This window comes from Talpa occidentalis, unplaced genomic scaffold, assembly GCF_014898055.3.
Source record: "Talpa occidentalis isolate TD23 unplaced genomic scaffold, MPIMG_talOcc4v2.1 talOcc4.6, whole genome shotgun sequence".
NCBI lineage: Eukaryota > Metazoa > Chordata > Mammalia > Eulipotyphla > Talpidae > Talpa > Talpa occidentalis.
In genome coordinates, this window is record NW_023604972.1 from 130,816,412 (window position 1) to 130,830,451 (window position 14,040).

General features: G+C 32.6%; 1 protein-coding gene across 9 annotated transcripts in view; it reads left to right on the forward strand.

Moving 5' to 3' along the window:
- CDH18 (cadherin 18) overlaps positions 1 to 14,040 on the forward strand; it is a 712,342-nt gene that overhangs the window by 664,315 nt on the left and 33,987 nt on the right. The gene's annotated exons all lie outside the window — the stretch shown is intronic.

Genomic DNA, 14,040 nt, shown 5'->3' on the forward strand with positions numbered 1-14,040 from the left:
TAGATGCTTAGTCTATAGCATCTGTCTTACAGAGTGTCCTTATGTGGCAGAGGGTGCAAGGAACATCTCTGAGCTCACATCTATCTGAGCACTAATATTCATGAAAGCTCTACCCTCACATCCTAGTCAGCACCCTGAGAATCCACTTTCTATTAACATCACATTAGGAATTAAGGTTCAACATATGAGTGAGGGAGGAGGCTTAGGTGCTCCTGGAGCAATAGGTTTGCCTAGTATTGTCATTTGCTATAAAACAATCATACAATACATGTTTCTTTGTGACTGACATATTTTAGTTAGCTTATTTTCAAAGTCCATCCACATTGTAACTTGTATCATTCCTTGATCTTTGTGCTAAAAAAATTCCATTTCCAGACTATACACACTTTATTTAGCCATTCATCATTTAGTAAGTATTTGAATGGTTTCCACATTTTGCCTAATATGAATATGAATAATATTGCTGGGAACACTAATTTAAAAACTTGTGGACATGTTTCTTTTGGGTATATACCTACAAGTGAGATTATTTGGTCATATGGTAACTCAATATTTCATCACTTGGTAAGCAAACATACTATTTACCAATGTGGCTATGGACAGTTTACATTCCTAACAGCAGTACAGGAGGGTTCTGATTTTGCTATATTGTTACAAATATTTATTATCTGTCTCTTTGACTGTAATCATCAGGGTGAGTTTGGGGTAACATAACTGTGTGTTTAGGGCAATAACTTTGTGGTATATGCTTTTATAATATTCTTTGTTACAAATCAGTAGATTATTCTTGTCTTTTCCATTCTACCTAAATTTTTCACAGTTTTGCACCTGCAAAATCAGCTCCAGTGATTTCCATTTAGATTACTTTTTCAACATAATATTCTCTTAGAAAATAGAGTTTACTAATTACTTTTTTATGATTTTTTAAAATTATTTTTATTGAGATAACATTAGTTTATAATACCTCTTCAGGTATATGTTATCACACCATGTTTAAATGAGTATTATAAACAATACATAGATGGGTTCATTTGTGATCATTCTGGTTAATTTTTATTTTCAAAGTAACTGGATTGGGTATAGATTCATGTGTTCTCAAGTCAGTCAAAGAAAATTAAAATGATATCAAATAATAAAGACTCATTTAAAATTTGTTGAAGACTTAAGGTCTGAAAGGATTAACTTATACAAGAAGAAATAATGAGAACATTGAAAAGATTCAGAAAAGATTAGGCAGTTCTTCTTGGGAAGAATTTTCATGTATAGAAGATGAAAGGGTACAGCTCATGGAGAAAATATCTGTTTATCAGGCACAATAGTGATTTATTTTAAAATAAATTCATGTTCAACTCTAGAAGTAACACTTTCATAGACCAAAGTTTAGATTGCTTCTAAATTTCATCTCAGCCTAAATAATATATATATCAAGTAGAAACTGAGACTGCGCTATGAACAGAAATGACTTTATGTGTATCATGAAATTTATATTATTGACAATCATTACCAAAAGAAATGCACATTTTTACTAACATAAAACCTTAAATATATGCCTACTTTTTTTTTTCACTCTTTGCTAATACCACCTGTGGGGAATGAGTTAATACGTATCTACTAAGTAAAACAGTACAACATCTTGAATTTTATCGATGGTAATAAAAAAGCCTAAGGGACACCTCAGATAGCATTGCTAAAATATAATTTAATCCTAATCATAAACAAGTATGTATAAAGAATAAACACTACTTAAGAATTTATAGTCATTTGGGAGGCTATGTTCAGGGAAGCACACATTCAGCGCTAATTGTTTGGCCAAAGGGCCCAGTTAAATATCATTGGGAGCTCCGCCATGTAATTTGTTGGTAGGCCTTAGCCTCAACATCAGTCCTGTTATCAAAATATTTCCTAATAGGGCCTCCCCTGGTGGTGCAGCGGTTGAGCACTGGGCTGCGAAGAATCTTCTATTTTAGGGGTATACATGTGAGGTCTCCATTGCCTACCTGATTTTCACCTGGAGGGAGGTGGCAATATCTTCCCAGGGGCTGCCTACATTCCCTCTCACCAAGCCCACATCTTCAAGCAAGCAAGTATTTCAAGTCCTCTTGCTTTGAATCTCTGACTTCCTCTTTCACTGCCAGCTGGAGAAAGGCTCTATCTCAAAGGTTTCTTCTGATCAAATCATAACCGCTCAGACTATCATTGTATTTCAGGTCAACTGACTTGACACTTCAGTTGCCTCAAAAAGACCTTTCACGACAGTACCTGCTTGAGTTTTAGGCTGAATAATCAAGGGCTGGGGATCTTGTGTTGCCTTTCTAGAACTCTGCCTGTTATGACGCTAAGCATCTGTAAATTTGGGGACTTATTCTTTTACTATAAATATTTTTCAAGCTTATACGCTACGTCTTACTTTCCTTTTATATGACACCCTACTAAAATAGGCCTTTAATAAAGACCTCTTACTGTATTTTTTCTTAAGTGAATAGCTCCCATCTACTTCTAATTACTTATTAATCCCTCAGTTCAAGAATTTGTATACTTTTTTACCCACCACTCTTTAGAATCTGCCTTTATGATTATCACTTTCTAACAACTAAGTGAAACAAATTGTTTTCATTTATCTCCCCGATTTCTTTGTGATATTTGACTATATTATTCAAGATCTTTCTTCTTTGAATTTTCTGCTTTCTTAGTTACCATTTCAATACTGTGGTGTGGCATATTTTATCATCTCTACCCTAAAGTATACATTAATTAACCCACTCAGACTATATTAATAAACAATATTTGCTAGGCACTAAAGATATGGAGTATATTATTTTACCCTTCAGGAATTTAAGAGTGCAATGCAGAAGACAAGAAAAGCAGATAATTGCATTATGAATAATTAATACAGCAATAAAGTTTTTAGAGGAATAGAGAATAGTGAAACCAGGGTAGTACAATTTCTCTAACAAAAGCAGGTTTCATAGAGCGGTAGGTAGTATGTAAATTCAGTCTTGATGTGAAGGATAAATAAGGTTGACCTACGTTGTGTTTCTAATTGAACCTGTGTTAGTAAAGGTTCTAAAACTGAGTTTCTACGTGGTTAGAAAACAAAGTCATTAAAGAGATTTGTTACAAGGAATTGGCTCATGCACTTATGGAGATTTGACAAGTCCAAAATCTTCTGATCACTTGACCTTGCTGCAGGTCATGGGTAAAGTCTAAAGGCCACAACTAAGAATAACTAATATCTTGGATCAAAACTATCAATCAAGCTAGTTCTCTCTTATTTGACACTACCATCTGATGGAAAATAATCTTTACTCAACTACTAATTTAAATGTTAATTTATCCAAAACACCATGATGCTTGACCAAATATCTGGCACTCTATCAATTACAAATTGGCTGTAGCACAGTATTCTGGTTTTTATCTGCCCTCTAGGTGATCACACATGTGCTAAAGCTTGAGAATCACTAACTGACGTGACTCTGTGCAAATCAACTTTAGGAAACATCGTTTCCAATCATAGTTGGACTGTGTCCTAGTTCTATTTGGTGTGAATCCCAAAAAAGAACATGTGTATGTGCACACTTATGCATGTGTCCTCACCTGTCTTGATTGCCTCAGAAATAAACTCCACATAGAACATACGTGGTTTTTCTTTGAAAGAAGTGGACCTCTCTGTTCTCACTTGAACCATCCAAAAATTGTATATCACACTTTTAGCCACAGATGCTCAAACAACAGATTATGTTCTTTCAACAATTTATAATTCTTTCATCCCTCAATGCCTTCTTCCCATTTCATTCTGCTTTACAAACAACTGTTTACTTCTAAGAACTATTACAAATGTTGCAAAGGTCTGTAAGATTGCTCTCAACTTCTCAGGCAAAGTTTACAGTTCCTTTCCTTCTGTACCTTAACTTTATGCATATCGCAAATATAATACCCATTACTCATTCTCCTGCACTATAACACTTAACTCCACTCTACTGTGAGCATCTCAAGTCTAGGAACTAGGACTATTCTGTCTTGTTTATCATAGTATTCCCAAGAACTTAGTAAATGTCCTGACACATGAAACTTTATTAATATAATTGTGTTAAATTCATGAATATTCTCTGCCCCTCATCTGTCTTCCAATCTTAACTGCCCGATAATTTCATCCCTCAGTACACAATTTAATAATCACTAAAGGAATTATTTTCCATTTTGCCTATATTCCCCTATTTCTCTATGATCTGTGCAGTAACTATGAAAGACACGTATGTGGTACTCTTACCACTCAGTGTTTCCATGACTTTGTGCTTTCAAAGGAGCTAAAGTTGGGGGGATACAGCCTTAGTCATACTTCTAAGTCCCAGGGATCTGCTCTCACCAAGAGTTCACAAGTTAATCAACAACTGATGTTGATTGGATTGATATGAATATTTGCCTGTTCCACCTTTCTCCTAAATATATATATATATATATATATATATATATATATATAAATCTGTCCAAAAACCAATATTTATTTGTTCTTTATTGAGTCTTTTCTTTTTTCCCCTCATTTTTAATGCTCATATATTCAATGATTACAATCCACAAATTTCAAATTTAACCTAATGGGTGAATTCAGGTGATGGCAATTAAATTTAGATGTTATGAATTTATTCCTTGTTGCCTTTTAATCTGAAATTATCATTGCTAGCAGCTGCATCTAACAATACAAAATCCCATTACTGAACAGTAAGTGGTTTTAAGTTCCTTGAGCTTCTGCACATTATTTTCCTATTGTCGCTGCACTTATTTTGATATATAAAATTAATCTTCCATAAATGTGTTCATATTAGCAATTTCCCTTAGTACACAAAAGGATTCTAATTGTCACTTTTTCTTTGGCACACAGAGGAAACAGTGCATGAAGAATTTGGTGTAGCTTTAACCAATGACTATAAGTAATAACAAAAAATCTATTCTAAAATATTATCCATGTGTTAGTACGTTAGTTACCTACTACCATGTAACTAATAACTACAAAATATGCAAAAATACACTTTGAGCTGAGATTTAAAATAAGAAATGGTTGTCTTATGGATATATAGAAATTTCTAATGGATATGGATGGGTTCATGATAGAAATTTTGATACTTCTTTTCTTTACTGAAAGATTCCTTGGAAGAGTTGCTTATGTTTACATCTTCATTTTCCCTTTACTCATGCTTTTTAAAATCTCTTCAAAAAGAACACTTGGCACACCCTAAAGAAACCTGGTGGCCTTCAGCAAAAAATAGCTGGTGCCTCCTAGCATTCTCATTTTCTAAAATGGGTAAAGGGTAGATTTGGATGAGCTTAATAACTAAAGGCAGTCAGCCAAGTCATTTCTAAGTTCTTAGAAAAGAGATAATCACTAGTCACCACTTGGGTTTATCAAACTCTAGGCTAGTTTCTCTTTCACCAGTGCTGTTACACCAATAGGTTCAGATGAATGGAGTCGATAGTCTAAAAATCAGTTCCTAAAAGGGCTTCCTAACAGCCTTATGGAAAAGAAAACATGGCAGTGATGTTCAAGTATAGGGATACCTACTCAGATATTTAAACAGATTAACATAGAGCATTAATTTAGTTTCAGGTGTAGGGCATAATGATTTCATATTTGGATATATTGTGAAAGGATTACCACAATAAATCTGTTTACCAACTTTTCTTAGCAACTTTCAAATTTGCAATACCGTGTTATTGATTATACTCCCATGCGATACATGATAGGCCCTTAATTTATATGTTTTGCAATGGACAATGGAGGTGCACCCATTTTGTCCAACCCCCCCCCCCACCCAACATTTCATTCCTGTGGTAACTGCTGATCTGTTTTTTCTATCTCTATGAATTTAGTTTGTTTGCTGGTTTTGGATTTTAGATTCCATATAAAAATGAAATTTTAAAAAAAGATATATGTCCACTACTTTACCAAAATAAGTCTTCCATATTGCAAAATCCAAATACAATTTCCATTCCTCCATTTACTTAGTGAAATAGCAATATTTGGCACTTTTGACAAGCCCCTCAGGAAGCAATCTTTTTCTTTGACTTAAAGACACAATATTCTCTTTATTCTATTTCTCTGATTCTTTTATTTCAGAGCTGCTTAGTTCCTCCCCATGTGTTTATTCATTGAATTTTGAGGGTCATCCTGGTTTTAAACAAAGCAACTACATAACAATTTTGTGAAAAAAATTACATTGTTTTGAGCTGCAATCTCTAAGAATCATACAATTAAATTGCTGCAAGGAAGAGTTGTTGGCAAGTGATGGGAGTGCATGGATGGACGCTGCAAACAGAACCTGTGAAGACAGAGCTCTATCACCTGGCTATGCAAATGAAAGAAAGCTCATTTATCTAATTCTCAACCATACAGAACAAGTAATTCTAATATGTAGAATATAAAAATTAAACTTTAAATGTATACCATCACTATGACTTTAGAATAGAGAAAGTTTTATAAAAATACAAATTGTGTAATCATAGAGGAAAATGTTGATTTAAAAATTGTGCTCAGGGCCTCCCCTGGTGGCACAGGCAGTTGAGCGCCGCGCTGTGAAGCTGTCCGCCAAGGCAGCCTCTGCAGCGCTGGTTTGATCCCGGCCAGCCAGCGAGGGTCCCACATGGCGTGGCAGACCTCTCCTGTCTCGCCCGCTGCTCCCCTCAGCAGTGTATTTCAGTCAATCCACCTGTTCTGCTGCTCCCCACTCTGTCTCTGGTGAATCCTTTCACCCTCCTACGAATCTGGCCTGTACCCCGGTTCTTATATAAAATAAATAAATAATTACAATAAATAAATAAAAATTGTGCTCAGTAGGTAATTAGAATATGATTCGATTGAATGAACAAATGTGAATACATACATATGAGATTTCAACATGTGTATAAGCATAACTCTATCATACATGTGTAACTTTATGTACTTGGATAATAATTTTTTCAGTGGCCATTATAGTTTATATCAAACATATTCTTATCCTAAGTATATAATCCATTCAAATAATAAAATCATAAAATTAAGAGACACCCACTTCTAACAAATTTTACTTACGTTTCACTCCTTCCCTTTCCTTTCTACCCAGAAATCACCAATATAGAATTCTGTATTATTTGTTTCTCTTTCAGTTTAACAAATGCAGTTTATCTATCTATCTATGTACATATATATACATATATATTAACTACAGTTTTATGTTTGTTGATACATGGATAGCATATATATGTATGTATGAATGGGTTAATATTATATGCCCATGCTGTGAATTTTTTTGCAATGCTGTTTTGAAGATTCATCATTGTGGAGAAGTACAGCAGTTTATTTTCACTAAATCTGTATTTTTACTAACTATTGCACATGCATTCACATTTGATCAGCTCACTTTACAATCCCAGATATACTGAATATTATTAAATACATTAAATATGTCAAAAGGAATTCTATTTTCCCATTTATCAAGGAATTACATCCATACTTATATTTCACTGGATTTTTTTTCTCAAAGAATTGCATGATTTGGCAGGAATTTTACTTTCTTAGCAGATTGAAGTCATATATAGTTATCCATACTTATGTTTCATTATATTTTTTCCAATGCCATTAAAAATTTATTTTATATTTTAAAATAAATTTAATTTTAAAAATATTTATCTGGTTTGAGGTTGTTTTCAATTTTAAAAATACTTTCAAATATTATTAACACTGCTGAAATGATATGTATTATCATGTTTCCTATAGTAACTGTATATCTTGGGTTTACATACTGTGTGCACATAGCATGTTCTTAGACATATTCTCAAATGTTTTTCAAAAAGAGAATGTTTAACATGTGTTCTAAATACATGTTATCAGTGATTGATCAGAAATGAGTTTGCATGTAACATGTGAGTTAGTACAATCTTAACCAACACAGTATATTTTATATGGAAAACTTTCATTTTAAGAGATGTTTGTATTCAATTGCAAAATTACATCAACTGTCCTAAAGTTTCAGCTTGTCACTTCAAGGTGTAAGAATTTAAAGTTTACACAAATGATTTTATATCTTCTATACAAATCTAAACCAATTCTAGAAATTTTTAATCAATGTAGTGTTCTGGCTTTTAAACATGTTTCCATTATATATATTTCTATTTTTGTTTCTATGTTTATCAAGGGTATCAGTTGATACATTGTTTTCACTGTATTATCAAGTTCTTGTATCATCTTGTTGGACAGTGTATTTAAGAATGCCAAATGCAGAGTGAGAGGTTCTTTTTAAATTACATTCATTACAAGCAGTTGGAACATGAGCACATTAGTTAACAAAAATGTCACATATTTTCTTATCTGTAACAAAGTAATACAGTGAGGATTAAGTGAAGTATCTTACCCCAGTATCTGCATACAGCAATGTAATAAATGTTAGCTCTTACTGTGATTATAAATGTCAGAAATATCTCCTAAATTAATATCATTCATTACTTTGCCACATGTTCTGGGGGCGATAGACATAATTGCATCTGAGAAACCACTAGACAGCATAACAGATGAAAAAGTTCAAAATAATTCTTTTATTTATTGCTGTATATGATAAAATGGACATATATATATATATATATATATATGGAAAATAAGTTTACAATTGGAGCACTGTTAAATACATTCATTAAGCTCACTCTCTTGACCATAATTTATTTTTTATAAAACTTATATAGTCGATGCTTGTAGTCAGTTGTGATGTGAATTTTTTGAAGACACTTCTATACAAGTTTTGGGCTTCACAAACTATTATGCAATAATTAAGTGACTTAAAATGTACGTTTGATTTAATTTTCTCTCATATAAAATTCACAGAATTTTATTTTCAAACTTTTCATTTCACTATAGATGAGAGACGCTTGGGAATTGTTTAATTAGGTATCTGATATACACCCTTACTTAATCCAGTATAACACATCATTTAGAATGCTATATTTGACTTTCCAATTAATATTTAAGCATATATGAAAAAGGGAAAGAAGTATATAAAAGCAGAAACAGGCACATACCAGGCATTGTGATAATTCTATTCATAAAATAGTTTGTACATATATTAACCTCTCATATTAGTAAGGAATTTCTATTGTTTAATTAGCTTATCTCCATCTTTTGCATCAAAATTAAATATGATTTTCATACACAAGATTTTTAAGAAAGCTTTGTACATTTCAAAATAAATATACTGTGTGGTAATTTCAACTTTAGTTGAACACTTGTTTGCAGATCTTATTCTTATAAGATTATTTAAGGAAATGGTGGATCATGTTTATTACTAAACAAAACACTACTCTAGCATTTTTCAATATTGTACCATCAATCCAGTGATGATTCATAAGCATGCAGAACTGTTTTGTAGATATTCATCCATTATGAAAACTTTTCATAGAAATCAAAAAAAGCACAAAGAAAAATTACAATGTATAAAAACTGCATTCATACAAGTATGGGAATTTATGAAAGCTATCTTGTAAAACTGTAATTCAGACATCTGATGGGACTATTCAATTAAATGGGAATATTCAATTAAATTCATAATCACTGTGATTTATTTTGCAATGGTATAGGAAGTTTTTCATTTTGAGGGAAGTTTTATATAGAAAAATAATAACAGCACATTTTACAAATAAGAAAATTATCATGAATCCTTTTTATATTTTTATAAGTTTTAATACTTTAGAATGTGAATATTTAGATTAGAATTATACCAAAATCCCTACTAATATGCACTAGCTATACTAATGAGTATCACTGAGTTTTGTTATTGCTTGTGTCTTTGATGCTATCATGGGGTTTTAAGTTCTTACAGCATTTAATAATCCTTGATAAATGGTCATGCAAATATCTTTATTGTTCTTTCATATACAAGTGTGAATGATATCAGAACTTGTAAATTTTAGAACCAGTTTTCAATTTCTATGAACAACTCTCATTCAATTTATAATAGGTAATATTGCATATACTCATCACTTTGCAGAGGCTGCCTTTATTTGTATTTTTTCTTCCTAACCACCAATGTAATATAGTTCTTAATTTCTTTAGATTTTCTTTAATGACATTCAGCAAAGTGTTCTGAATATTGCTCTTTCATATAATTGGTTGATTTATTTCTAGTTTTTCTTTTAGTTTTGTCAATTCCTAGTTTTTGGCCAGTAAGCATAGGGTGGGCTGTAGTTTGGGATTATTTAACATGTTCTTAATCAGTTTGAACATGTACATTTCTATTCCTAGTTTGTTGAATGTTTTTGTCTTTTTTGTTGTTTCTTGGGTTTTGTCTTTGTTATGCATTGATGTTTAGAATGTATGGATATCCCACTTTAATTCTTTGTTTTGCTCTATGTATTGAGATGCTTATCTGTGTAGATTTTTGTCCCTCCTTTATTTCATTAACTCCAGATAACGTTTATGGTTTCTAAAATTCCCTCCATTCCTTCTTTTTTTTTTTTTTTTTTTTTTTTGGCTATTTTATTTTTTTTTATTTTTTTTTAATAAATTTTATTGTTATATTCCCCATACAATTGCAGCCCCCCCATTCTGACCCCAATCCCTCCCTCCCGCCCCGCCCCCGCCCCCCTAAAAGTGTCTCTGGTTCATAGTTTTTTGTTGATTTTGATTTTCACTTTCTTATAGTTATTCATTTTCCTGGTCCCTTATTTAAGTTTTCTAGATTACTGCTATGAGTGAGACCATCCGGTATTTTTCTTTTTCTTTTTGGCTTATTTCGCTGAGCATGATCCCTTCCAGCGCCATCCATGTTGCTGCAAATTGCATGTGTTTATCTTTTTTGAATGCTGAGTAATATTCCATGGTATATATGTACCACATCTTCTTGATCCAGTCATCTATTTTTGGGCATTTGGGTTGTTTCCAAAGCTTAGCTATTGTAAACAGTGCTGCTATAAACATAGGGGTGCAGGTGTTCTTTGGAATTGATGTTTCTGTGTCCTTTGGGTAAATACCTAGGAGTGGAATTGCTGGACCATATGGAAGCTCTATGTTTAGTAGGTCCAGAAATCTCCATACAGCTTTCCACAGTGGTTGGACCAGTTTGCACTCCCACCAACAGTGCAGAAGAGTTCCTTTTTCTCCACACCCTCGCCAACATTTGTTGTTGCTAGTTTTTTTAATATGTGCCATTCTCACTGGTGTAAGATGGTATCTCATGGTAGTTTTGATTTGCATTTCCCTGATGACAAGTGATGTTGAACATTTTTCATATGCCTGTTGGCCATTTGCATTTCCTCTTCAGAGATGTTTCTTTTAAGCTCTTCTGCCCATTTTTTGACTGGATTATTTTCTTTGTTGTTGTTGAGTCTCATCAGCTCTTTGCAGATTTTTGTGATCAGTCCTTTATCATTAGTGTTGGGTGCAAAAATGTTCTCCCAGTTGGTGGGGTTTCTCTTTGTTTTTGTTATTGTCTCTTTTGCTGTGCAAAAGCTCTTTAATTTGATGTAGTCCCAGCTGTTTATCTTTGCCTTCACTATCACTGCTTTGGGTGATGTGTCTGTAAAGATGTCTTTGATGTGCATATCACGTAGTGTTTCGCCTATATTTCCTTCTATATATTTTATGGTTTCAGGTCTTATGTCTAGTTCTTTAATCCATTTTGAGTTGATTTTTGTGTATGGTGTGAGGCGGTGGTCAAGCTTCATTCTTTTGCATGTAGCGACCCAGTTTTCCCAGCACCATTTATTGAACAAACTTTCTTTGCTCCAATGCATATTCTTTGCTCCTTTGTCAAAGATTAGTTGACCATAAATCTGTGGGTTTATTTCTGGATTTTCTATTTGATTCCATTGGTCTGTATGTCTGTTCTTGTTCCAATACCATGCAGTTTTGATGATTATGGCTTTGTAGTATAGTTTGAAGTCTGGGAGTCTGATGCCTCCATTCCCTTCTTTTTTTTTCAGGAGAGCTTTGGCTATTCGGGGTTTTTGGTGATTCCATATGAATTTCATCAATAATTGTTCTATTTCTTTGAAGAATGACATTGAAATTTTGATTGGAATAGCATTGAATCTGTATATTGCTTTTGGAAGGATGGCCATTTTAATAATGTTTATTCTTCCAATCCATGAGCAGGGGATGTCTCTCCATTTCTTTGTGTCTTCTTCTATTTCTTTTAACAGTGTTTTATAGTTTTCTTTGTATAGGTCCTTTACCTCTTTTGTTAGATTTATTCCCAAATATTTGATTTTTTTTGTTTCAATAACAAAAGGGATGGTCTTTTTGATTTCTTCTTCTTCAGATTTATTATTTGTGTATAGGAAGGCTACTGACTTTTGCGTGTTGATTTTGTATCCTGCCACTTTACTGAACTGATTGATGAGTTGAATTAGCTTTTCTGTGGAGTTTTTGGGGTTCTCTATGTATAATATCATATCGTCTGCAAATAGTGATAGTTTGACTTCTTCTTTTCCTATTTGGATTCCTTGGATGTCTTTCTCTTGTCTTATTGCCCTGGCTAGGACTTCCAGTATTATATTGAAAAGCAATGGTGAGAGTGGACATCCTTGTCTTGTTCCAGATCTTAATGGAATACCAAACACGTTTTATGAAGCCAACATTACACTAATACCAAAACCGAACAAGGACAACACAAAAAAGGAAAACTACAGGCCAATCTCCCTAATGAACACTGATGCAAAAATCCTCAATAAAATTTTAGCTATCAGAATCCAACAATGTATCCATAAGATAATTCACCATGACCAAGTTGGATTCATTCCAGGGGCACAAGGATGGTTTAACATCCGAAAATCAATCAACGTTATCCAACACATCAACAAAAAGAAATATAAAAACCATATGATAATATCAATAGATGCTGAGAAAGCTTTCGACAAAGTGCAACACCCATTCATGATAAAAGCCCTTGAAATTCTGGGGATACAAGGAACATACCTCAACATCATAAAGGCCATCTATGACAAGCCAACAGCCAGTATCATTCTCAATGGTGAAAAGCTGAAAGCAATTCCTCCATTCCTTCTTTTGCATTTTCTGCCCTTTTTTCCTCTCCTACCTTCCTTCTCTCTTTCCCTTATTCCTTTCATTAATGCTGAATTAAATAAGTATTCCTAGAACTAAATCAATAAGGATTTTTTTTTAACACACTGTAGTGTCAGTTTTTTATTACTTTTTTTAGACTATTGACACTTCATCCTTCCTGAGTAAGAGTGTCTGGTATTAATATTAAAGTTTTAGAGATAATAAAAACAAATTGTGGGGTATGTCCTCCTTGCTCTGTTTTCTAGTGGAAAGATGTATTAGATTAAAATTATGTATTTCTTGAACCGTACATAAAATATCTACACCTGATGTTTTTTCTCTTTGGAAAAATATTTTTACATAACAGTTGATTTTCTTTAGATATTGTTCTACCACTCAGATTTCTTATTTCTATTAGAGCCACTTATGACACTTTCAAGTTCACCCTCTTTCCATTTTAAATAACTTCTGTATTTGTATTTATAATACCCGTTTCCCTAATATTATGACTTTTTCTCTCCTTCTACTTTGGTAAATTGAGAAATTTGTCTAATTTTGTTTTTTTACTAGTCTCATTTTAAATGTATTAATCTGTTGTAATTTTAAATTTGGATTTTTTTTTCAGAAAATGACAGAAACAGCATTACTAAGATTCAATTTTTAAATTATGAGTTCTGCATTTATGCCATTGCCTAAACAGTCACTTTTTTTTACAACTCAGAATTAGTAAACTTAATTAAGAAATGGGAAAATTTCATTTAAAATATACTTTGAAGTTTTGACTATAATATTTTATGTCGAGTACAGGTAATATATGAATTCCCACATTAAGTTCAGATTTAAATTAATCTTTATTTTCCTTCAATTAAGTTAACATATCGTGCTACATGTATTCTATCAGAAGAAAATAATCCTTTGTAAAAAGAACTTTATTTTTTATTTTCTCCAAATTTATTTAGATTTGAAACATTGAACCTTTTAAAGATGATGTGATTTTTTTACCAACTGCTGTACTTTTCTTAGAT